This window comes from Mycteria americana, chromosome 1 (assembly GCF_035582795.1).
Source record: "Mycteria americana isolate JAX WOST 10 ecotype Jacksonville Zoo and Gardens chromosome 1, USCA_MyAme_1.0, whole genome shotgun sequence".
In the NCBI taxonomy this organism is placed as follows: Eukaryota; Metazoa; Chordata; class Aves; order Ciconiiformes; family Ciconiidae; genus Mycteria; species Mycteria americana.
Window position 1 is genome coordinate 118,591,882 of NC_134365.1, and position 23,724 is coordinate 118,615,605.

The following is a 23,724-nucleotide window of genomic DNA, read 5'->3' on the forward strand; positions in this document are numbered from 1 at the left end:
CAGCATGGCAAAAGACCAGCACCGGCTAACTAATCAGAGCCAAAGTGCAGGGGGAGCGATAAAGGGCTCGCTGCTGCCGTACACCACGGGGCCTCGGCGCACATGGTGAGGCCACGCGTTGGGCCCAAGCCAACCTGTTGCCCCAAGTGGGGAGCTCCCATTTCTGCCCCCCCATCCTCCTGCCTCAGCTTCTGGCGGGAGGGTGCCTGGGCATTCACTGGACCCCATGCTGGGCCAGTCCAGGTCACTGATCCTGCAGGAAACTATCCGTATTTTCCTCGGGGTTCATTTTCAAACTGCCATTACCTACGACTCAAGCCATAATGTGTAACTTCATTTAAAGATAAATGAGTCTGCTCTGAAGACCGATGTCTAATAGGCTTGCTCCCACTGCTGCGATGGTGCAAAATCAATGCCTCTCCTATACTGCAGACACCAGAAGGAGTCCTACCGCTGATTTCCCAGAGCAAAAGCATAAAGCGCAAGCAAACGCTTAAATGATGCAAATTTGCGGTTTGGCAGATTTTTTCCGACAGGCATTCTGGAAAAATAAAGTGTTTCTGCTTCAAAACAAGTTGGAACCCTCTTAAAAACAGAAGTGCACCCTTTAAAGAGCAAGTTCCCCTAGGAAGCGTAACCAGGCATGCCACACTTCGGCACTTGATTCCTTAGCTCTGTTTGCCATGATTAACACAGCAATTTTCCACACATTTTTGGTAATGCACAGATCACTTTTAACTCCAAAAGGATTGGGGAAGAACAAGCAACCCACCGACACCCACAAAACCTGCTTCCTTCATTCCACTGCACTCATCATGTGAAAATTTAAATCACTCCCGCAATATGAAAACGCCGTCAAAGGAATTAATAGCCACCTTGACAATGGATTTCTGGTATATTAAATGAAACGATTAAAGCACTAACGTTTCCAACAGCTACGGTGTGACTTAATTCCCCCCAAAAGGTACACATTATACTTTGCCTTTGCACGGGAGGATTACTCATGGCTGATGGGTTGGAGCACAGCTCTGAATCAGGTCTGAACTCTCTGCCTGTCGGAAAGCAAGCCTGTGCCCCTCAGGAAGCAGAAGCCATATCCAACATTTCTACAGCAGGCCTGAAGACAGCGGGTCAGGATGGCGAGCCGGCCCCTCGACGGCAGCCAGCTGCCAGGGGAAGAGCAGGGCTGGGAGACAACGCTGCCCACTTGGTTATTAGCCCTAATGCTTAGTCACAGTAATTGCAGGGCCAGGGCTCCATACTCACATTTCCTGTCACCAACCCAAGAATTAGGCAATTTAGATTTAAAGATAGTAACCGGTATATAAAATAACTTGGTAAGCGATCGCAGAAGTAACTAGGAGAAAAATGAGCAACCCGATAAGGAAAAGCTTCCCCCAGCTCCTGCTTCTGCAGCGTTATCAGATCTTTGGTGAGTGCGAGACCCCACCAAACCCAGCCTTCCCACCCTTATTGAAAAGCACAGCAGCACTGCCCTTCACAACATTTCAGCCTTCCCCACCTCGCAGAAACACCTAACAGAGCTCAATTCAAGTTGAAACCTTTCACAGGGCTCATTTTCAACAATTAAAGAGCATGGCAACCTGTAATTACTGAAAATAAAGCCAGACAGCTGGAGAGGGGAAGCATCTTTAATAAGTAACACGATACTACATTTTCTCTCTTAGGGAATTTAGCTATTAAGTCCCCAGCTCCCATTCAATCAGTTTGAGCTCTCGGTGTCTGCAATGAACCCGGTGTGCTTCTGCTACCTGCGAGCAGCACAAACCCTGGAAAAGCAAACAACACCTGGCAACCCGATTAAATGCAACTCAGAGAAAGCAACACCTCCATCCACGCTGGGGACAGACAGAAGTTTAGGAGAGGAAAGCCTTACAGGGCTTCCTGGACACACAGCGTCTTAGACAACGCAACGATGCTACACCCCACAAACACGTTTTCCCAGCTTTAGCTGAGCTTCAGCTGCGCTCGTTCCCCCAGCCCAGCACACACAACGCAAGCAAAAGTTAATGTCGTTCGTGAAGTAGCTTACCACTCATCATCAACAGCACAAACATCTTTGCCTGTTGTATTTCCCAAGCCCCGGCTGCCTGTAACAGAAAGGAGGAAGCGCCAGCGTTTCATTCCCCTTCTGCTTCAGAGTGGGTGTAACTCGTTAAGTTTCACGCTAAGATGAGATGGGTCAATTGGGTGTGTTTGAAGGTCTGGGTTTTTGCCATCCCTCCCTCCCGCCCTCCCTTCTTCCCTCCCTCCCTCTCCTGATTAATTCCTCCCGTCACAGGCTTCAGATGAGCTGCCACTCAGCCCCGCTGGCTCCTGAAATCTGAATTCCTAAGGACACCCCTCCGGGGTGACTTTAACTCACCAGCCTGGCACGCTGCGAGAGAAGCCAAGAACTGAAATACCCAGTCAACCCACAGAAGCGACTTGCACATCAGCTACACAAGAACCAGCCGTGTGGTCTCCTTCCTCACACTGCTAAACTGCATCGTCCTTGGCGTTTCATTGTATTTTCAGGGAGCAGTTCAGCAGCAAGACATAAAATAAAAAACTTCTGACCTACTCTGCACCTTTTGCCACTGCCCTTGTCTCCCTTACATCCCAGAGGATTTCTCTCTGGGTACGTATCTGGACGGTGCTTCTGTAAGAGGACACACATTCAAAACGCACAGGCAATTGCCTCCCACTAAGCTGTCCACAGGTGCAAAAGTGTTTGCAGGATCAGGAACTACAGGGATTTAAAAATTACTCATGGATCTGGTTTTACTTAATTCACTATTTCCACGTAACTGTCTCTGGATTAGGATTTCAGCAGCATCGTCCTCAAGACCAGGGTTGGTTAACGGTTGCTATAAATAAGAAATACCAATACAAAACCTAAACCATCTGTGTTTATTCCCCAACTTCCCCCACTTTGACTCTGCACCATTTACACAGGAGAAGAAAAACAGGTATCAAACTATTCTTGGAATGAAGTAGACAACACAGTAAATATTTTTTGCAAACAGAAATCAAATTAATTAACAAATTAACATTTACAGCTCTGTGTGATACTTCAAAAATACAGAGTATTAAGCAATAACCATATCCTTGCAGTTCTGCCCTCTGCAACCCAGCAATGACCACGAACTGGGAAAAGGACAAAACCATTAGAAAAAGAAAAAAAATAAAATGGCAAAAGGTATGTGCAGGAGCCCAGTTCTCCCACAGGGTTATACACACTGTCGTGCGACTGCAATGATTAAACAGCTGTAGCGAGGCTGTGGGGCTCCACACACACGGGTGCTACAGATGCTGGAGGAGAGGGTGGGAGGAGATGACTATTTTGGGCCAGCCAGAGACGAGATGCATGGAGAAGTGATTCAATGCGGCACAATCATTCTTACACACCCCGTTATCAGAAACAGGTGCGTAAGCCAAGTTTCCTGGTACAGCAGTCAGTTTTAGCCCACTTCAAACAGCAGGTTTGGTTTAACTTTACATTCAAGTACTTGCAGCATCAGATGTTTCTATCTGCCCACGCTTAGAAAGCACCAGGTCCCTCCGTGACCGCAGGCACTCCTCATAAGCACTGGAGCCCTCCACCTCAACAGCAGGAATGGGCTGAAGGAGGGATGGGACCAGACGCACCATTTGGACTAGAAAGCACCGAAACGATCGATCCTTAGCCTTACAGTTAATTTAAACACCAAATGAGCACAGCCAACTTGCGGACCAGGCAGGAGAAAAAAACGGGAGAAAGCCCAGGGGAGCGGAACTCCTCCAGAAGTTTTTAGCGGCGGTAACTAGCAAACCCCGAGCAAGCAAGCAGGTTTGGTGAGCCACGAGTGACTCAAGAGGTGACGGGGGCTGCTGCTACCTGCCTTTGGGTTCACTCGGGCACGGCCAGCACTCGCCATCTTCAACCCACTCGAATAGCCCGGACAGGCAAAGCCGCGTTCAGAGCTCCAATGCCACCCACCCTTAATCGCTCCCATCAGAACAGCTTCGCCATTACGCGGAAACCGATGTGTACGTATACACAGGCGTGCGTGCACACAAGCTCCCATAGATACAAAGCAATTACGCTCCAGTCCTAAAGAAGGAACATATACGCTTACTACAACAGATCGCAAGTGATTGAAGCGTTTTTCAGCTTAAGAGGACGAAAGGAGGCACACCCTTTTGCTGCCAGCATTAGGTTGATTTGCATTCTGTCACGGCAGTTTGGGGCCTCTTTTCCAGCTGGTTCGCTGTTTCCTATAGGAAATCCTTGGCATAGCCGGGACTCCCAGCTAAACTTGAACTACATGTGCCCCTCACTCCCTGTAAGAGCTGCTTTCAGAAAGCTTCAGACAACCAAGTCGTAAGTCAGCAAGTCCCAAGTCGGTCTGGCCACCGGTGGATTTTAAATCGGTGCAGGCGGGTAAAAGAAAAGCAGTGATTTCCCCTTCCCATTGTGACCCATAGCACCAGAATAGGAAACAGCAAGTAATAAATAGCAAGACTGATGTATGGAGTGAGATGCGCAGAAGAATTACAGGTGCCACCACATAGCTAAGGTCTGGGGGGGGTTGTAGATACAGCACTTGATTTAGTTAATCTGGTTGTTGCTGCAGCCCTCAGGAGGGGCTGGAGGGAGAGGCAAGGGAAGCCTTCTCCCCGGCTGTGCACCAGCCAACCCACCCTTCTCCGAAGCTTTGCTGAGAAACGAGACGATGGGCCCTTCAAGGAAGCCTGGCTGGGGCAAGCGAGCCGCCGCAGTCCAGACTGCAAAGAGCAGGTGGTCCCCGGCCACTCTGGGAAGGTGCGGTGTGGCCGGCTGACAACAGCCTCGCCGAGAGCCCTCCAGGGCAGTGCCGTGGCTTGTCAGCTCACGCCTGCCCGCTGCGGGAGAACAGGCATTTCCAGGCCCCGGCCCCGTCACCCCGGCTTGGCTGACGCATTTGGATACACACCTTTTGATGTGGGCTTCCTCTCAAGGTGCGCGAGCCAACTTATATAATTCTTAATGTTCTCCTGTGCTAAGTGATTAGCGAAGACCTACCAAAACCTGTTTTCAGACAACCTGGCATATTCCACCTGAAACGGGCCGGAGACAACCAGGCCAGCCACTGAGCTGGCCGACTGGAGGGAACGTCACCTCCAGGAGCTTGAAGAAGTGGCCATCGGCTACCCCTGCAGCTGGAAGAAGGCATGCATTTACCCTCCCCTTCTCAGCTGAATAAAGATGACGCCACTGCGAAAAGCTCCTTTTTCTTCCAGTGTCAGCAGGACAAATCCCAGCAACCCTCCAGGGATTCCACAGGCTCTCCCAAATATCCAGCTGAGATGTGGAGACCCTCTCCTCAGAGCCCGGAGGAGGAAGGTCCCCTCAGTGTGGCACGGTCCTTTGCAGGACAGCACCTCCTCGGTTGTGAAAGGAGAGGAGAGGGACTCCCATCAGACACAAGCCAAGTCTGTATCCTGTATAAAGGTGTATTTATCAACCCTAATTAACATCCCAGGCTTCTCACACCCTGGCACACCTGCTAATTAGCACACATGAGTTAATATCATTTTAACAATGGATTATCACTTTGGGGAGAAAAATGGTTGGGAGTCACTTCAGTACAGTGACTCACCCTGGGCACAGCAGCAAGGTAAGATACAAAGAGCATTGGCCACGCTTGCAAAGGGCTACGCAGACCGTATCTCTAACTACAGCTTACTTTACAAAGCCAAGGTGCTTCAAAAATTCATGATTGTACCTGCCTTATTTTCCATCTGCGCAAACAGATGGCCTTGGAGAAGCGTCCTGTCTCCCTCCTCCAGTCAACTGGAGCCGCTCAGGTCTTTCTTCAAGTCCTTATAGCCATAGTGGAGTTTCTAATGGTCCCAGCCACCGTGATTAGCGCCTGCTTTGGTCAAGCACGTTTCAGGACATGACCTAGGGCCCACCAGGCACTTATCATCTGCCAGGAATGACCCCGGGGAACACCAAGGTGCTGATGCCCCACACCAGTTTCGGTGCTACTCCAAACGTCCCATAACCCCAGACCAATCTGGCGGCGCAGGCAGGCACCCCAGCACACGTTACTGCAACATTATACTGCTTTTCCTACAAACGCAACCTGGGCTTCAAAGTTCAAGCTGTCTCTTGCACATCACTGTGGATGATGTGTCCAAGCCGTGCACTGGCTTTCACCCTGGTAACCCCCGTCCCCTGGGAGCAACACCCACGCTTGTGCCTGTGCAGCCTCATGCATCTGGCAGGAGGGACTGTGACCGAGAACGCTGCTAAAGCAAAGGCTTGTCTCTGTGTAGGCGAGGACACAATGTGGCTTGAGCCATCTTATACTGAATGATAAATTGAGGAAGAAAGTCGACTTAGGCTGCTTTTTTTTTTTTTTTCCTTTATAAGCCTCAGCTTTCAAACTGGATCTCTGTGGTGTAGAAGCTCACAAGAAGGCACTGGTGGAAAACCATCACGCCGCCATCAGAATCACTTCTACCCCCACAAATTGATGTTTAACACTCCCTGCCTTCACTTTGTCCAATAAAAACCTGCAAACCAACCCTTGACAACTAAAGAACGTTAACATCATGAAAAATTATACTAGATTGAATGTATCCATACTCCCTGTTATCAGAAAGATTTTCTCAGCCTCATGTTTCTATTTGGGCTTAGGAAGGGAGCTGTGAAAGGCAGGTATTGTTCAGCCACAAATAGTTCCCCTTCAGCCTCTACAAAAGTAAGCTAATGAACTACAGGGTTTTTTTTTCCCTTTGGAGAGGTCAGCAGATATATCAACTTATAGGAAAACTGATCCCTGTTGTTACACTGCAAAGGTAGTCGAAAAAGGTTTCTAACGAGCTACAGGGAGTGGATGCTGGCGATGAGCCAGCACCCTTGCCTGTGAAACCAAGACGAACGACAAGAGGCATGAACCACCTCTGGAGCAAGTACAAGTTAAAATTTCAGACTTGCATTTCATCTCGCTGTTTGTGGCTGGCAGTTCTCGCACCGACTTTGCAGTGCATACGCGGGCACATTGCTCGCAGACACTCGGCGCGCGTAACTTCACAGGCAAAGGTAGGGCTCCTTCTCTTTACTGGGACCGTCCAGGTGCGTGCAGGTAAAACACACACCTCTGGGTGTACAGGATTAATATCTATAGAAGAGACCTGCTTCTAGTCATCTAGCCTCAAGAAAATACCCGCAGTGGTGAAGCTCTTCTGGACACGCACACAAGCACGCGCGTGCGCAGACGTACCTGGAGTTGCTACGAGCTTCTGCACCTCCCCAGCACTGGGATGGTTTTATAGGGTCGTCTGGCTGCAGACCGTGGCTCCAACCCAGCTCCCCCGACCAGGGAAGCAGGTACCGCTACAACTCCCCACATTGCACAAGCCTCGCAGCAGCACCCACAAGCCCGTTCGGTCCTTACCACAACCGCCACGTGGCACAATGATAAGCCAGAGTGCAACAAAACGGGGACTGTTTCCTTTTTCGATGAGAAGACTCGAGGAGGAACATTTTATTCAAGACCTCTAATCCAAACACCTCCTCTCGTTTCTTTGAAAGAAACTAGGCGGTAGCTGCTGTCATTTTCATGCTGCGTTCTGACACGTTTCCACCGCACCCCTGCCAATAGTTTTAATTTCGCTGGAAAAATCAGCTCAAAGGAAGAGTGACAAGCTGTACGATGGTGATGATGCTGTCAAATGATGGATATCGTAGGTTTACATTAGTTGTCAAAATTTTTCGACACTAAAAATAGGTATCACAAGCTTTTGGATTCACCGCATTGAAGTATCAGGATATTCAGTATACAGGATATTCACACCTTCAAAAGAGCCCAGAGCCGCTCAAAGCCAGGTAAAACCAGCAGTATGTGACATACAGCACAGGTCTCTGACCATTATTTATTTTGAAAAGGAAAAAACAACACACTGCCATATGAAATCTCGTAACAACTCTGGCCACAGCAAAGACAAGATACTGCACACAACATGAAATACAGCAGCACAATATGGAATGCAAACACATGCAAAGGAAGAAAGAAAGAAAAAAAAGCTTTAGAGGAGAAGATAGAAAATCCTGCACCCTGTTATCCCATCTCTTGGTCCAGATCCCACTAAAAGGGAGGGCAGAGATCCTCCCGCAGCAGCTCCCCCTTTCCCTCCTGCCATCCCTCACCTGCAAGAAAGAGGGCAAGAAAACGCCCAGAGCTGCAAGAAAAGGCCCAGATCTGCAAGGCTGGAGAAGGATAGGAAAGCCCACGAAAAGCAAGTAGTTTGCTGGAGGGCTGACATTTCCATTCGAGGGATGACTTCTCCCCAGGCGGCGACCCGCCGACGGACGCTGGCCAGGCAGCAGGTCACCAAAGGGGACGTTGTTCTTATAGGTAAGATGAGGGGGAGAGAGAGACCATTTACAAACCAAATCCAGCTTGCTTATTCCCTTTGAGTCACTGAGATGACTAGCACAGGCAAAGTTGTCCCTATATTAGGCCAATATTTATAGCAGAAAGAAAATGAAGCATCATAAGGAATTACTAATTAGATGTTATCATAACACTGTGTAGAACTGAAGCAGCACTCCAATGTGCTTTATAAATAATTAGCAAATTAACTTTCATCCGCTTCTTCTGCACAGCCAAGCGGAGAGCGAGTGCTTTGCTCAGGGCCGCAGTCCTTGAGCAGAGGCAGGGTTACAACTGATGCCCTGGTCCCCTGTCACCAACACCTGGTCCGGGCACGGCCTGCTCACCCAGGGTGAAATCCTGACTCAAAACACACTTGTGTTAAGTTAGCGAGAGCACCTGACCTGCCATCTATGTTTTTATGCCAATGGTGAGAGGACAGAAGACACCTGTCCCAGCATAAAGCCCAACAGTACCAAAAAAAAGCACGGTGGCACAGTTGGCTTAAACCTACTAAAGTCCATGCCGCTGCCTTAAGGAGAGACCTCACCCCTACAGCCCTGCGCTCCCCTCCCGGCACACGTACCGCTGCTTGTGGCAGGCCAATGGCTTGCTGCTTCGGGGGACAGCTTGGGGTGAAAACTGGCCCTGCTGGGCCAGGGGAAAAAAAAAAAAAAAAAAAGGCAGAGTTTGGGCAGATGGGTTCCCTGATCCGTCCACGTGCACAACTGGCAGAGCACGGGGACGGGACATCGAAGAGGAAGAGAGAACTGGGAGGTTCATCCCTCTGGTTGCATCTCCTGTATCATCAGACCATGATCCACGCTGCTCCTCTCTCCCAGACCTCTGCTCAGTCCAGCAAGCGGGGTCTCCTCAGTTATCATCCCAGCCCCACAGGTCTCCACGCACTGGCCCAGGCCGAATTTTTCCAGTTCCTTGCCACTGGGATGAAATGCACTTGCAGCCATGAACTCAGGGCCCGAATTCAGGGCTGACCGAGCAGCTGACCACACATTACCTGGCATGGGCACCACTCCTTTCACTCTAGGGATAAATTCCAGCTTACACCAACGCGAGACCAAGATGCAGCCTCTTCCCTTGCTCACAGGAGGAGCACGACAGACGACACACTGAAGGCCAAAGTTTTGTTGAAGGGCTCAGTCCCTCCCACTCTCCCCAGAGGAGACGCCTTCTCACAGCTCACGGAGAAACCTCTTCACAGCCACAGAGCCAGCGGAGGCCAGGTGGCTGAGACTGCACCAGCCACAGACGGACCCCCGCCATCCCCATCCATCCCTCCCACCCTGCCTGAGGAGACTGCAGCCTGTGGCCCTGCCGTCCTTCCCCCCGGCAGCCGGTGGGGCACCGCCGGCAGGGACGGTGCTGCCGGCTCCCTCCAGCGCCCGCCCGCCCGTTGGGTGGAGAAAGGCTGACCGCAAGCACAGGCAGGAGAGTCCCCGCAGGCTCCTCGTGTGTTGGGGGCACGAACTGGGGGGGGGGGGGGGGGGGGAGGGGAAGTCCCTCCACCCCCAGCAGATCCAAAGGAAACAATGCTGAGCCCCTTTCCAGACTTAGCCAGGAGGCAAACTGAGCGTGCAGCTTCAAGCATGGACTATAAACGTCTAACTCCATGGCCATAACAGAAAGCACCCTTCCGGTATCTCTTCTGCGTGCAGTGCTTCCCTGTGCATCCAGCTCTCACCTTTCACCGGAGCAAGCGGGCTACCACAAGTGTCCTTGCTCCCTCTCCCCCACACTGAGCTTTGCATTGAAGGAGAAGACCACGGCAGCATCAATGCCATCTGCACACACAGTCCCTCTTGTCATGGCCACCTCCGCCCTCGCAGTGCAGGGGTGATTGGCACATCCAAAGCCGAGTCACTTTCTAACAGCTCACTGTCGGGCAGTGGGAGCGGGCAAGTCAGGGAAGGGAGCAATCCGGCTGACAGGACGGCCGGGAGAACAAAGAGTCGCGGAGGTGGACACATGCACTCTGCTTCTCCAAACTCTCCACAAAAGCATGCAGTGAAATCAAGGATGCGCTTGCACAGCTGCCTGCACAGCCCAAAGCGGGCTTTGGGGATGAGACCAGGTCAGAAAGCTCCCGCTGCAAGCCCTCAGGACTCCTTCCCACCGCCAGCCATGCTGCAGACCAGACCACCGGGCAGATCCAAGCTAAAGGCACGGTTTCCCATCGGCTGGTCCTCCCCATGAAGTACCCCTAGACCCTCACAGAAAGAAACAGTACAGAAGCGTAAACTGCTGCTGTTACTTTCTACCGGATGCATGTTAAGAAAGTAGGCAGACCTGCATCTATTTTAGACACGCTGCATAAAAATAAAAGATGCTGGTTGACTGTGCATGTTCTCATTTTTAGAAAACAAGCTCCAATTTATTTCTTCTCTTCTTTTCAAATCTTTACAACCAGATGGTAAAAAAATTCCCCTCAATGTCACCTCAATGAAAAGAAGCCCCAACCTGGTTTCAACCTCCCCGGACCAGAGCACAACATGGGAGTCACACTGTTTGGTTAATACCTCTCTCCTGGGGGGCCCAGACCTGACCCCCTCACTCACAGCCTGACCCTAAGCCCTCCGACGCAAGCAGAGATCTTGACTTCAGGCTCTGCCCAGAGGGCTACCACCACCGACTTCCACGGGATGGCTCGAGGTTATAAGCACTACAGCTGGCAGACAGGGTGAGCACACCCGGACGTGCCATCCCCCAGAGGGGTCTCACAGATTTAGGGAGATAGGCGCTCTGCTTTATGTCTTAGTGCCTTCCCTTTTTCTCCTTTTCCAATTAACTTGTTCTAGCTACTTTAGAGGTCTTTTTCCCTTTTAAAAACCAACACCAAGTTATTCCACTGAAAGACAAACACAATTTTATCAGAAAGTACATGCTATTTTTCTGCTTTTCCTTTTTTCTACTCCCCTTGTGCACTGCCAGGACACAACATCTCTTACAACTGTATTACCATCTACTTGTTTGCCAGTGCTGTGCTCCTCACAATGAACAGATCCTTAATTTCAAGGCTTAGTTGGTGTCCATCTACAGTCTCTGTCAGGCGTCCATATTGGTGGTGCCCATGCCAAGTCTGGGTACACCGTGTTACAGTGGTCATGAAGTGAATCACTGGCAGTTTTGTCTGGATATACAGAGATCTTCACCATGAGGATGCTCAAGGTGAAAAGTGAAGTGGGATCATGTTTTCCAGAGAGGCTGTGCAGGCTCTGTCCTTGGAGGTTTTCAAGACCTGCCTGGAAAAGAGCCCTGAGCAGCCTGGTCTGGTCCCAGAGCTGGCCCTGCTTTGGGCAGGGGGTTGGACCGGAGACCCCGATGTGTCCCTTCCCACCCGAGCGACTCACTGACCCCTCCCAAACAATGATCAATCAAATGCCCAGGACCATGCCTGGCAGAGAGGGCAAAACTCCACATCAAGAGGAGATGAGCCTTTCATCAGTGTTGGGTCCACCCAGCTACACTGCCTTGAAGCTTCCTCACAGCTTGTGGAAGGGTTTGATCCAGTCAAACCATGCCTATGACAGTGACAGCTGGATCCTCCTCCTTCCACACCGGCTGCCAGACATGCCTACCAACCTAGCTCTGGGGCCAGCCACAGCACCCCCAACCCATCTCAGTCCAACGGAGCCGAGAGCACACTTAAGCAAACGGGTCTCTGCTAGGCTGGATCATACTGAGTGCCGAAACAGCAGGAGCACTCACGCAACCGGTTTCACCAGCAAACCTGAAAGCTACTGACTTCTGACAGAGGTCTATAGTACTACCCGGTGGCAGCAGGGTGGCAACCTCCTGTGAGTCCACAGCAGTTTGCAGAGCACACCTCTTATCTACACCCTTGTTCACAACCCACAACTGAACAAATCTGGGGGATTTCTATACATAGCTTGGAGGCCAAGAGCAAAGCATGGCAGAGGCACGCTAGAATAGGATAGTATGGAGAGATGCCACTGGTGCGTTTTGCTTCGAAAAGCATCAAAATTACAGGAAATTATTCAGGCTCCCTTTATTAAAAAAACAAGAAACTGAGAAGCGTGACCAGGAAACGCTGTTTAAAAGCTGGCTCTTTTTCATGGTCAGCAGGCAAGGAAAGGAGGTGCAGAACAAGAGCAAGAGGAAAGCACAAAACAACTGGAAGCGTCTTCTCTGAATTGCAGTCTGAAGCCTTTGGCTCTCTTTTGATACCAGTAAATTTAAAAGAAAATAAAAAGTCTCCAAATCTTTTTCCAAACTACTATTTGGAAGACAGCCACAGCTCATTACAGACAAAGCAGGCAAAGAATATATGGTTTGTGATACTCAAACAACAGCCCTGCTCCTGAGTAATTGCAAACCAGTGGCAACACTGACAGACAATACGTACATAGGTATACATAGCTATACATTCATGGTGTTACACTCACCTTTGGAAGACCTGCATTAAGGTCTGACCTGAGCCTGCAGCTAACTCCACTGCCACTTGACCTTGCCTTTATACTTGCACAAATGTGTTTTTGAACGCTCAAAGATGCATAATTTCTCTGAGTGATCCCCTAAGACTAAGAGTTCATACACAGATTAACTGCTTAAGCAAGCTCAAGGGCAGAGACCTGGTCTCTTTTACTGGCAAAAGCCTTGTACTCTGAAGATCGTAACTGTTCTAGAACTGCTGATTAATTTTCCTCATTTGTATCCCCCCCCCCCCCCCCCCCCCCCCCCCCTTTAAAGTCCTGCCTGTTCCTTTTTTTTCTTATAAGGCTTTTCAGTATTTGTCTGTTACTGGAACATTAAAGCCTGATCTGTGATTAAACACAACATTTGGGAGGCGGACTGCAATGCTGCCTGCTGTCGCTGTTCCAACTGTAAGAAGCTCTGGGAGATATCAGCGTATCAGGGCAGATCCTTCTCTGCATAAGTCTGTGTGACCAAAGTTATTTCTCGACCTTTTCTATCCCCGCACCCCCCAAAAAAACCCTGATTAATACACAGTGGGATAGCTGCATGGTATCAATAGTGGTGGGTATGTATTAAAGTGGCAATAAATAGGGCAACAGCAGGGAGAACATAGAAATACGTTGCAGAGCAGTAAAATTGTTCAGTTTCATCGGTTGCATTAATTGCACAAAAGCAGTAATCAGAAATTGTATGCTTAAGTATGTCAAGAATGCTGCATTCAGTAACTTGAAGAAATTACTTTTATAACTTGGCCTTCCCCCACTGTAGCCGCACTCAGCAGATAAGGGAACTCTTCAAACTTAAATGACCACTTTCCACATTTTGGGGCTCTGCGAAAACCAGCAGAGCTATCTGGAGGCCAGCCGAGGTCAGGCCAGCTGAAGTCGGGCCAGCACAGAGGGTGTGATCGTCAATCTTCTCGCCCATTTCCATGACACAGTCAGCCACAGGAAAAGGGAGCCTCCTACATCAGCCATGGATGAAAGTCCTGGAGAGACCCCACCAAAAGCAGAATAAAAAGCACAGAAGGCCTCAGGTCTCCTGCACTCTTCCCATCAGGTGATCCTGCAGCATGAGCGACCCAGAGCCTCTCTAGGGAGATGCCTCCTCTTCTTCACTCTCCACCCCACTCTCAGCGTGCATCTCTGGCTGGTCCCTAAAGCAGGTATCTCCTGGGACATCATCTTGCAGGACACAAATGAAGAAGCTCCAAAATCGACAGCAAAAAAGCACAACCCCATAGCTAGCAAGGAAAGATTAATCAAGGATATCCATCTGTCACTGGGCTTTGGAGTGAAGGATCCTAATGACATGCATTGCTGAGGCCATGAGAGTGCTAAACAGCTTCCAAGACACCCCCTTTCTCCTCAAACCTCCTCAAAAATGACACAGCCAGAAGATGCAGAAGGACAGAGACCAAAAAGCAGGGAGCCCCAGCTATACATGCCCTAGAACAGGGAAAAGGAGGGGCAGACCTCCGAGTGGTTGCGTATTTATGCAGTAACAGCAACACTTGAGAAATTATTCATTGTAGGCAGCATACAGAGGCATAGTTCAGAAGCAGGATGCACTAGAGCAGAGACACCTGTGTCAGAAGCAGGGTGCTGCGAGCAGAGGATGCAAGTGCTGCAGAACAAGTAGCAGCCCCTTACAAGCAGGAGCCCTCTCCACAGCAGCTCAGTGCCCGAGACCTCAGGGCAATATCAGGAGAATCAGGAAGGACTGGTCCAAAGTACGCTGTGAAGAGGTCCAAGCTTTGCAAAATGTTTCATTAAACTGTTTCCCTCTTTTCAATCAGCCTTCACCAGAGTCCAAAGGCGCTGGGAAGTGGCTGGCTTCCCAGTACTGGGATAAATTGTCCCAATGCATTGGCAAGGAGAAATTGCAAACATTGGTAGGAAGCACCAGGCTGCAAGAGAAGTTTTCCCCTCTATGTCAAAGCTTCTGAGGGACGTCGCTCATGAGCTAAGAAAAACTGGCTCTGCACAAGAGGAAATCCTGTTGAAGTTGTGCTCCATGGGCTGCCCATGACTCCCCTTCTCCCTTTCACTCTTGTTAAGCAAGGTGCAGCAAAGCCTTTCAGGCAGCCTCAGAAACTGTCTGTCACTCCTCAGCAAGACTTAGCCACGGGATTGACTTTAGACACATGAAAAATGCCCTTGATTTTAACCAGAGCTCTGGTACCTGCTTAAAGCTGATCAGCATGCTTATAGGTTTTGCTGTGTAGGAGTGAATGGTAACACATCTTTACTTCAACAGGCACCGAAAGCTGGGAGACTGCTGCTAACTAGCACTCTGGTGCAGGTGGGCAGTCAGAGATTCTGTGAGATAAGAAAGAAACATGCCAAAGGAAATGTAGGTGGCTGTATCTACCCTAGCACCTTTCAATTCATCACACCAAACTTCATTCATTACAATAAGGACGTGCACTAGCCACGGCACACCTTCCCTGTTAAGTCAACTAGAGCAGAGCTTATGGTAAGTAAAGGACAGCAAGATCTCTGATGCAACTTTATTAAATGCAGTGTCTCCAGGCTGGGCTTTCAGTCAAAACCAGTGTATTCAGGTGCTTCTATGGCTATGGCTGTAATTTCACACATCATCTGAGCCATCTTTTCCCCACCAAGAGGGGAGGGATCTGCACTGTTGGCCAACAGCACCCCCAGGCAGCCACCTGCCCCCCATCCCTGCCCCTCCTCGCCCTACTTAAACTACTCCACATCAGGGCTGCCACGTCCTGCCCATGCATTTCCACCCCCAGCCAGCCACCAGCCCTCTTCTAGCACCCCGGCTCACAAAACACAGCTGGCCAAAAAAACACATTTTTATTTTCTGGCCATTTTGGCTCCCTGAACTTGCTTACTGTGCAATCAGGAAGGCACCTGTGCTGCTGCAAGGAGGGGAGCAGGAATATGCGGCCCTGATTAAAAGGATATCTCAAGCTCAGAGCCATGCCTCCACCACTCGGCAACGAAGCACAGCAGGGAAATGGGGTCAGCTTACGGCTAACCGGGCGAAGGATACACGGTTTATACACTACAATACATGGTTTATATACTGGATCAGTACCTTGGTCTGATTCATGACCACCCTGGTGATGCAGCTGTGTGACAGGGCAGGATGCTCCAAGCTGAAAATGCCAAAGACTTGCTCTTACAAAACTCAAGCCGTACACAAGCATGAAAACATCACACAGGATATTCCCCTTCCCACACAAAAAAAAAAAAAAAGGAATTAACTTTTGGGTTTGCCGTGAAAGGTGCAACAGCCTTCAGACATTAGTCAATATTTGATACGATGAAATGGAAGAGAAGGGAAGAGAGAATGAGGAGAAAACCTTTCACTTTTTTTTTTTTTTCTTTTTTTAAGATGCACTGTCAGTCTATACCCTCAATAAATGTCTGTGCATCTCTTTATAACATAAATGTCAGCCTTGTGGTGGATTGGAACCTCGGGATTACTGCACTGGCAGAATTAACATATTAGACATAAAAACCATAACATTTCATTATCCATTGTAAACTGCATGTGCTTTCACTCTAGGGAAACTGGAAATATCACCCAATTTCACTATCATTTTCTGTTAACTGACTCTTCTGCCACATATTGGCATACTGGGGCATTCAGCTTGATGATATATCAGTCTTCTAGTTTCATTCTTCTTTCTCTACACTGCTGACATTTTTTTAAAATCAATTTTTTTGTTCTGTTTTTGCCTCTATGAAGGTACCACACTACAAAACCACACAGCCGAAAAAAACATTTAGCCTGCAACAAACAAAACTAATTGTATTTGTCAAGCTGAAAACACACCAGAAGAAACCTATCCTGACACCTGAAATAAGGGCAGACGGCGACATGGAGGTAAGAAAACCTCAGACACAACAGGCAAGGCTTCAAGTCATTTATAGGCATGCTAGGGTCTATGGTCAATAGTGAGGCACTAAAGAACAGAATCTCTTCCCTTCTGCGGTTTAAACTCCCTGTATTTTTCCTGCCCACTACTAGGCTGGCTGCAAATTCAAAGATTTGCATAAGCCACAGATTTTGTCTGTCTCTTTGAAAGGTCAAAAATTAGAAGCAGCACAAACAAACACACATGGCAAATAGGCCAGCTGGCAGCAATTTGGAGTGACCACATGGAGGAAGTGTGGAGAAGAACGAGGGCAGGAGAGGAGCCTTTAAAAGCCTAGGTCATACATATATTGCAAGTTACAGGGTGCCTCAGGGGAATTTTTTTATTTAATCAGTTTTGTATCTTTGCAAAGATTACTGACCAACTATCCAGATTTCGTGCTGTCATGTTTCTAGAAACATTTCCGAATAGACTTTCTTTGATAAAACGTGCAGCTGCTGACATGATTTTTCATACAAACATTTCACTATGTATTACCTTGCGTATTTCAAAAAAGCCTTAACATTTTTAGTTCTAAGAGACCACTCGTTCTCCTCTGCAGGCTATGGAGCATTGCCCTAGGACAGAGAAACGAAGGGATAAGTAAGCGGAGCAGAAGGAGGGTGGGCAGGAGCTGCTAACAGATACAACAGTAGAAGTCTTTACCAAAACCATTCTGGTCATTACTCACATGAGGGCGTTACGGAAGTAAGTAGGAAGGTAGGGAAACATTTGTTGTCCTGTGTAGCTTCTGGAATGGAAGAGAAAGATTAACAGGTCAACTTCAAACATCAAGCCAGATGCACACAGCTGGTGTTAATCTGCACGACCCTCATTACCTGCAACAGACCTCTGCCAAACTATGGCAGCCAAAGAGCTGGCCAGATTTTTATTACTAACATCACCTCGACCTATTAATGCGGGGGGGGGGGGGGGGGGGGGGGGGGGGGAATAATTCAAATCCAAATTGCTTCTCCCTATTTGTTGCTGCTTGTATTTTGCCAGAGCCACAAAGCTCAATTAAAGTCAGTTTCCCTTTGGTTTGCAGTCAGTCAGCTCCAGGCGCTCAGGGCTGCAGTATCTGGGGCTGCCAGTCCTGCAAGGACCATTTACTTGTTTAAAAGCAACTCTTTCCACTGGACTTGGGTTTAGCTAATTGTACCATTTCTATTGATCTTGAGTTTTATAAAAAGCTTGGCTCCTGATGTCATGCTGTCAGCAAAATTATGCTTGGGGGCCAAATTTGGTTTAGCCTGGCTCTCACAAAACAATAAACAGGTTGCACTGACATAGGTTTAAGGTAGTAAAACAGAATAAATTTGAAAAATAAATGTCTAGAATGCCTGTCCAACTACAGTAGGAAAAGGTCACTTATCCCCAGCAAATATCATCACCGCATGCTGTTCAGAGATTGGAAACGTGAGTTGATTGACAGCTCCCCGAGCACTATCCAACTGAGATTTTCCATGGCCCTTCTTCCTGACCATCTTCACATCACCTCAAAACACAGCAGAGCTTGCTGACAGCTTGTTATTTAAAATTGTTGTTTTCCCACAAAAGGAAAACAGGAAGAGGAGAGCTTCCCGTTGCCATTCGACCCACCACAACGCACTGAGCCCTTTCAAAACGCTCGCAGGCTCCAAGTTCTGTAGATGATATAACGTCATCAGACATCTGCCAAATAAATAAGCAAGCTCCAACATGCCTCCTTCCAAACCTGCAAAGCAATTTCCATCCCAGTACAGAAACTTGTACCGGGGTTTAATACTCTCTTCAATACATCCCCTTCCACAAAGAAAATCTGTGCCCACTGCTACAGGAACACGCTTAATCCCTGTAAGCAGATGTCAGCCTCCAAAGCCGAGAAAATGACTTTGTTCTTTAGGATCAGTGAATTTAAAATGCAAGAAGTTGAAATGCCCTGATGAATTTGGTAACTTAAACCCCAAGAGGAAGCACCTGCTTTCTGAATAGCTGCCCAATTAAAAGCCCGCCGCTGTTTTATGCATCCGTAATTCAACGTGAACGGTCTTTTGCTAGCTGACAATATATCAGTTATGGCCAAAGAGCAACGCAGCTGAAAAAGAGAGGAGGGAGCTGCCAAGAGCAAACGGCCCAAATCCCGCAGCATCGCCCCGTGCAGCAGCTCTCAGATGAAAACTTCCTCGAGCTGGGGCTGCTCCACGAGGATCCCCCAAACTCTGCACAAGCTCCACCAACCCCCCGGGAGAAATGCCAGGTCACCCCAGCAGTAGATTTGGGGCCTGAAACCACATCTCAGATCTACAGCCGCACCTCCGCTCTCCCAGCAACCCACCATGGTTTCCCACTCACAGAAATAAAGGCATCTCCCTTCACTATACGGCAGGTCAAAGTAAGGCTCCAGTACACTGCAGGTAAAATAAGGCATCTTCCCATTTATTCACACCAGCACTGGCAGGGATGGGGAGGGGAAAACCGAAACAAAAAACAACACAAAAAGGGGATTTTCACCAAAAAGTAAACAAAAATAAAAGCCAAGAACACACGGGAACAATCAGCCCGCCTGCAGGATTAGCAACCACAACAACAAAAAGCAAGAAACAGTAGCAATCCCCTTAGCTAAACTAGAAGTAAAGCAGGCAGGCTTCCCATCGCAGCCTGCTTGCCACCCAGGGTGGAAGGCAGCGAGGCTGGAGCAGAGGCTGGAGCAGAGGCTGGAGCAGAGGCTGGAGCAGAGGCTGGAGCAGGACCCTCATCAGGCATTAGGCAGCAGCTTCAAATATTCAGCTCTGGTCCCAATCCACCTTCACGTCAGCTAAGAGAGGGTCCCAGCGGTCGCTGCACCAGGACAAAGTCATTCGTCCATTTACCAAAAAGTCTTGTTTACCTTGTGTTGGTTGTCGCTTTCTCTCAGCGCAGCCAGGTTTTCAAGAAAGAAATGCTTTCCCTGTAAACAGGCAGAAACTCAGCTAAAAACAGGGTCCCCACACACACCTCATGGAGCAAGGAGGACTTGGCAGGAGAGGGACTGTGTCTATAAGGAGTTCAGGCAGGACCAGCAGTAGATCAGCAACCTTTCTGGGAAATTTTATCTGTGTTACTACACGTGCACGAAGGGTATTATTTTGGAAGTCTTAAAACGTGCTGGCATGAATCCTAATGATGGGCAGAACTGTCGTTCCACTACGATTAAAATCAGCGTCGATACCCAGGGCCGGGCTGGGCACTTTCCCCGTTTCCCACCGCCTCCGGAGGGGTGCGGAAAGCCCCAGGAAAAGGCTGCGCTGGCCTCGGTCCAGCACCCAGCTCGGCAGCAGCTTCGGACAGCTTCAGTCGCCACGTGCTCAGCGCAGACCGGCTCCTCGGGCACACTCACGCCAAACACCGGTGGCCCTCATGGAGCACGCGTGCCAAAATCCTTCTCCTGCCCCACAAAAGCCAGCCCCTGCCTTACCACAGACGTCTGCCCCAAAAGCAGCTCCCTCTGACATGAGGCATTTCCCTCCCTCGCCTGGCTAGGGGCTGAAGAGCACAAGTGACAGACACATGCACCGTGAGCCAGACCAAGCCCAGCCCAGACTTTTATCCATCCAGGCCAGCAAGTCCCCAGGAGAAGCAGACTCCAGGTTTCCCAAACTAGAGAGCAAGAGCAACAAAAAGCCTGCCCCTCCTCCCCATCCTCGAGTCCCCCTTGCAACAAAACCAGGGTCGGAGGTAGCCCTCACCTTGCGCCCGCCGCCAAGCAAACATGCTGCAGGCAAGACAGGAGGTGTCCTGTAATTAAACACTGCATCGAAACGCTCACGTGTAAAGAGGACAAGTTAAGATTAGGCAGACAACCTCACTTCTGACATCTTCTAAGTTTAGCTTGCTTAAAATTGTAGCTTCAATAATATGTATTTAACATAGACGCTGGGATGCGCACAGTTTTTAATGTGTCTTTTGAAAGGTCCACAGAAAAACAAATGAAAATGTTTTTAAAAAATTTTGAATTTTTCCATGTAAATTAACCAAAGTTTGGCTAAAAGATCTCTACAAACAGTTTCCTTACCTTTGTATTTTCTGTAAGAAAAATCTGTGATACCTGACTACATTGAGGTCAGAGAGCTTCTGTTTTCTCCCCCCAGGACTCCCCTCAATCGGAGCTCCAGCCTTCTTAGGGATCCATTTTGTCTTATCTGCAAGGGCCTTTTCTTCTCTTTCGCTATTCTAGAAGCTCGTAGTGAAACCCAAGCATCCCCAACAACTACTGTAAATCCCCAGTCCTTTTTTCTGGTTTAAGAATGTCTGCAACAGTACGGTATCATCATAACAGCACTTATCCTTGAAAACATGTAACTCCAATTCAACAATCCTATTACATATGCTCCAAGCATTTCTACAGAAGAGGTTTAGCTCTTAGCTCTCCATTGCTTTATCTCTTTCCGTGTTTGCCAGTGCAGAAATTATCTCAGGCTATAGACAGGTCACGTCCAAATGCTCTTCCTATCTTGCTGCAAATCTGGAAAAAAAAAGCAACCGTCATGTAGCTTGCACTACCCTGTCAAGCCTCCTAGTTCAGCTCTTAATAGCCACCCCTCTGAAGTGCAGTGGAAAGAGACAGCTATGTTATCTCCCCAGCGTCCTGTCTCTAAGCGATACTATCAAAAAGACAACTTGTGCAATCAAGGGTCCGTCCATCCCCTCCCGAGGAGCGCAGGGCAGAGGGAACCCGTGTCACGCTCGTAAGGATCAGGGTCGCTTCAGAAGTGACGGCAGTACGAGCCTGACAAGCTAAAGGGCAAAGAGCCCATCTAGAGCGGAGCAGTCAGAAGGGGAGCTCCCAGAGATGGCAAAAGGACAAAATGAGGGGAAAACAAGAAACATGGACACGTGCACAGATGGAAAAACCCACCTTCTGTATTTCAGTGACTTGCCCTAAAACTTGGGGCTGGGGTGGTACAGTAAAACCACACCAGCATACCACACTGCTAGCAGGGGGAAATCATCCCGTCCTGCTCTCTTCTGCCTCTGATCCCCCCAAACCGCACGTACGTTCTTACCCACGGGCACTGCCAGCTGCCCGTGGCCCTTCCCGTGCCCGACACTACTCGTGCCAGCTCGCTGCTTTTGTCAGCAAACTGAGCCACCATGGAGCTGTCTCCATGTCTCAGCAACACACCCCCCTCTTACATCAAAAAAATATTAGTTAAAACACTTCTGTTTCATTTATTCCAACTGCACTGTTCCTATAGGCCTATCCTCCATGATATATGTATACATTTCTTGAATCATCATCTCCTACATCTAATGCTGAAACCCTGTTTTAAGGCTGTTTTGCCATTCACCTGCCAGGGATAGCCTCTCTCTTTCACCGCGGTACCCCCTTCTGTGCTCTTGCCCAAGACCTGTCTCTTACCTCATCCCATTTTTCCTCATATCACGCCTCCAACACATTCTTCACAACTCATAGTTTAGTCACTATTAGCAAGTCTAAACCCCGGCTACGCAGCACTTGCCAGCAAGACAGCTCTATCTCCGTGAGAACATCAGCCTGGCTTTCTAAATACGCCGCTCTCAGCAGGTCTGACGCTGCAGCCCAGGGACAGCCCACGGAGCAGGCAGCGCTCTCGAGAAACTTGCCCTTTATGTACAAGTATTAATGTAACAGTGGCACTTACAGATGCTTTTGACTCATCTTACAGCAGCTCCACTCGAGGAGCACTAACTGGAAGGTACACCGAGAGGAAAGGAAGGATTAAGACAAATGGGATCCGCAAGGTGGTTTTGTCTGTGCCGATCACCCCACCAACTAAATATTGACAGTAATACTAAAACTGAAGGGCAGATGTCACTCAGAGCACATTTTCACTATTAGTTCAAACCAAGACCATGAAAGGGGCAGCACGACCCAGGGCTGCACATTCCCGCTGGCTCCTTCATGCCACCCGAGCATGGCTGCACCCACGTGTCGGTCAAATGGAGCTGCCCGAAAATGCATCTGATGAAACCAGGCCATTATTCAGCCACGTGGCCTGGGAGTGCTGCTACTGACACAAGCAAGGCAGTAGGAACATGGGGCCCGGCAACGGAAGAGGTGGGATAACACCGTCCCCTTCAACAGCAACTCAGTCCTGGAGCATTTAAAAAAAAAATAAAAAAAATAAAAAAAATCACCCAGATGCTCAAGAAAGTAATTTTTTTTATGAAAAGTAAGCCAAAAGAAACAGGGAGCAGGCTGCAGTCGGCCCCAGCCATGCTCCCTCAACACCACCAACGCTGCTCAGAACAGTTTCTTCTGTGTTTTTCCCAACGAGCCTCTAAGGCAGATTGCTGGTTTGGCTTCAGCACCTGTGGGGAACATCCGATCTTGTCCTGCGAGCACAGCATCCCACCCCACAACAAGCCATTTCCATTAATCAAGCCAGAGTTTCACTAACAACGTTGTCCTACCAAAAATTTAAAAAAAAAAAAAAAAGGCTACAAGGTGCCTATTCTGCTGAGCTGCATCTTCTCTTCAGCCTTGCAGCATCATGAACTCCTTTATCCGTGCTGTTTTGCTCTGCCCCCGCAGCTGGACCCCGAGGTCTGCCTTTCGCAGCCCCTCGCCCCTGACCCACCGCTTCCGACATCCGTTTCTCATCCTCTTCCTCTCCTTCTCTCTCTTTCTCTTATCTGGCGCGTTCCCACCAGCCTACAAACCCAGCCTTTGTCCTCTCCTCCGAGCAGCACTGATCCCCGTGCCCTCTCCCCACCCCTGCTCCCCCCAGTCACCCGGGGCTATGAACTGCACCGCGGTATTCAAACACTGTAAAGTTTAGGAACGTATAAAAGTCTCGGGAGGAAAAAGAAAAAAATAGCCATTGCATGTATGCTGAGTGTTTTTATTAAAACACAGCTTATACCTGAACCCAGACACCAGCGACCGCAGATACAGTCCTTCTCCCCTCGCCTGGCTGCTGGCCACGCACCGCTGCTACGTCTGCTTTCCTCGTGCCCTCCTCT

General features: G+C 49.1%; 1 protein-coding gene across 7 annotated transcripts in view; it reads right to left on the reverse strand.

Moving 5' to 3' along the window:
• TIAM1 (TIAM Rac1 associated GEF 1) overlaps positions 1 to 23,724 on the reverse strand; it is a 194,372-nt gene that overhangs the window by 117,834 nt on the left and 52,814 nt on the right. For 3 of the 7 annotated variants that reach the window (XM_075517318.1, XM_075517281.1, XM_075517369.1), the window contains one exon: positions 17,450 to 17,509. The exons of 3 other annotated variants lie outside the window; for them this stretch is intronic. The gene's annotated coding sequence lies outside the window, so the exon portion shown is untranslated. Of the gene's footprint in view, positions 1 to 17,256; positions 17,337 to 17,449; positions 17,510 to 23,724 lie in introns of those variants that run through there. One more of the 7 variants, XM_075517300.1, reaches the window with a different exon arrangement.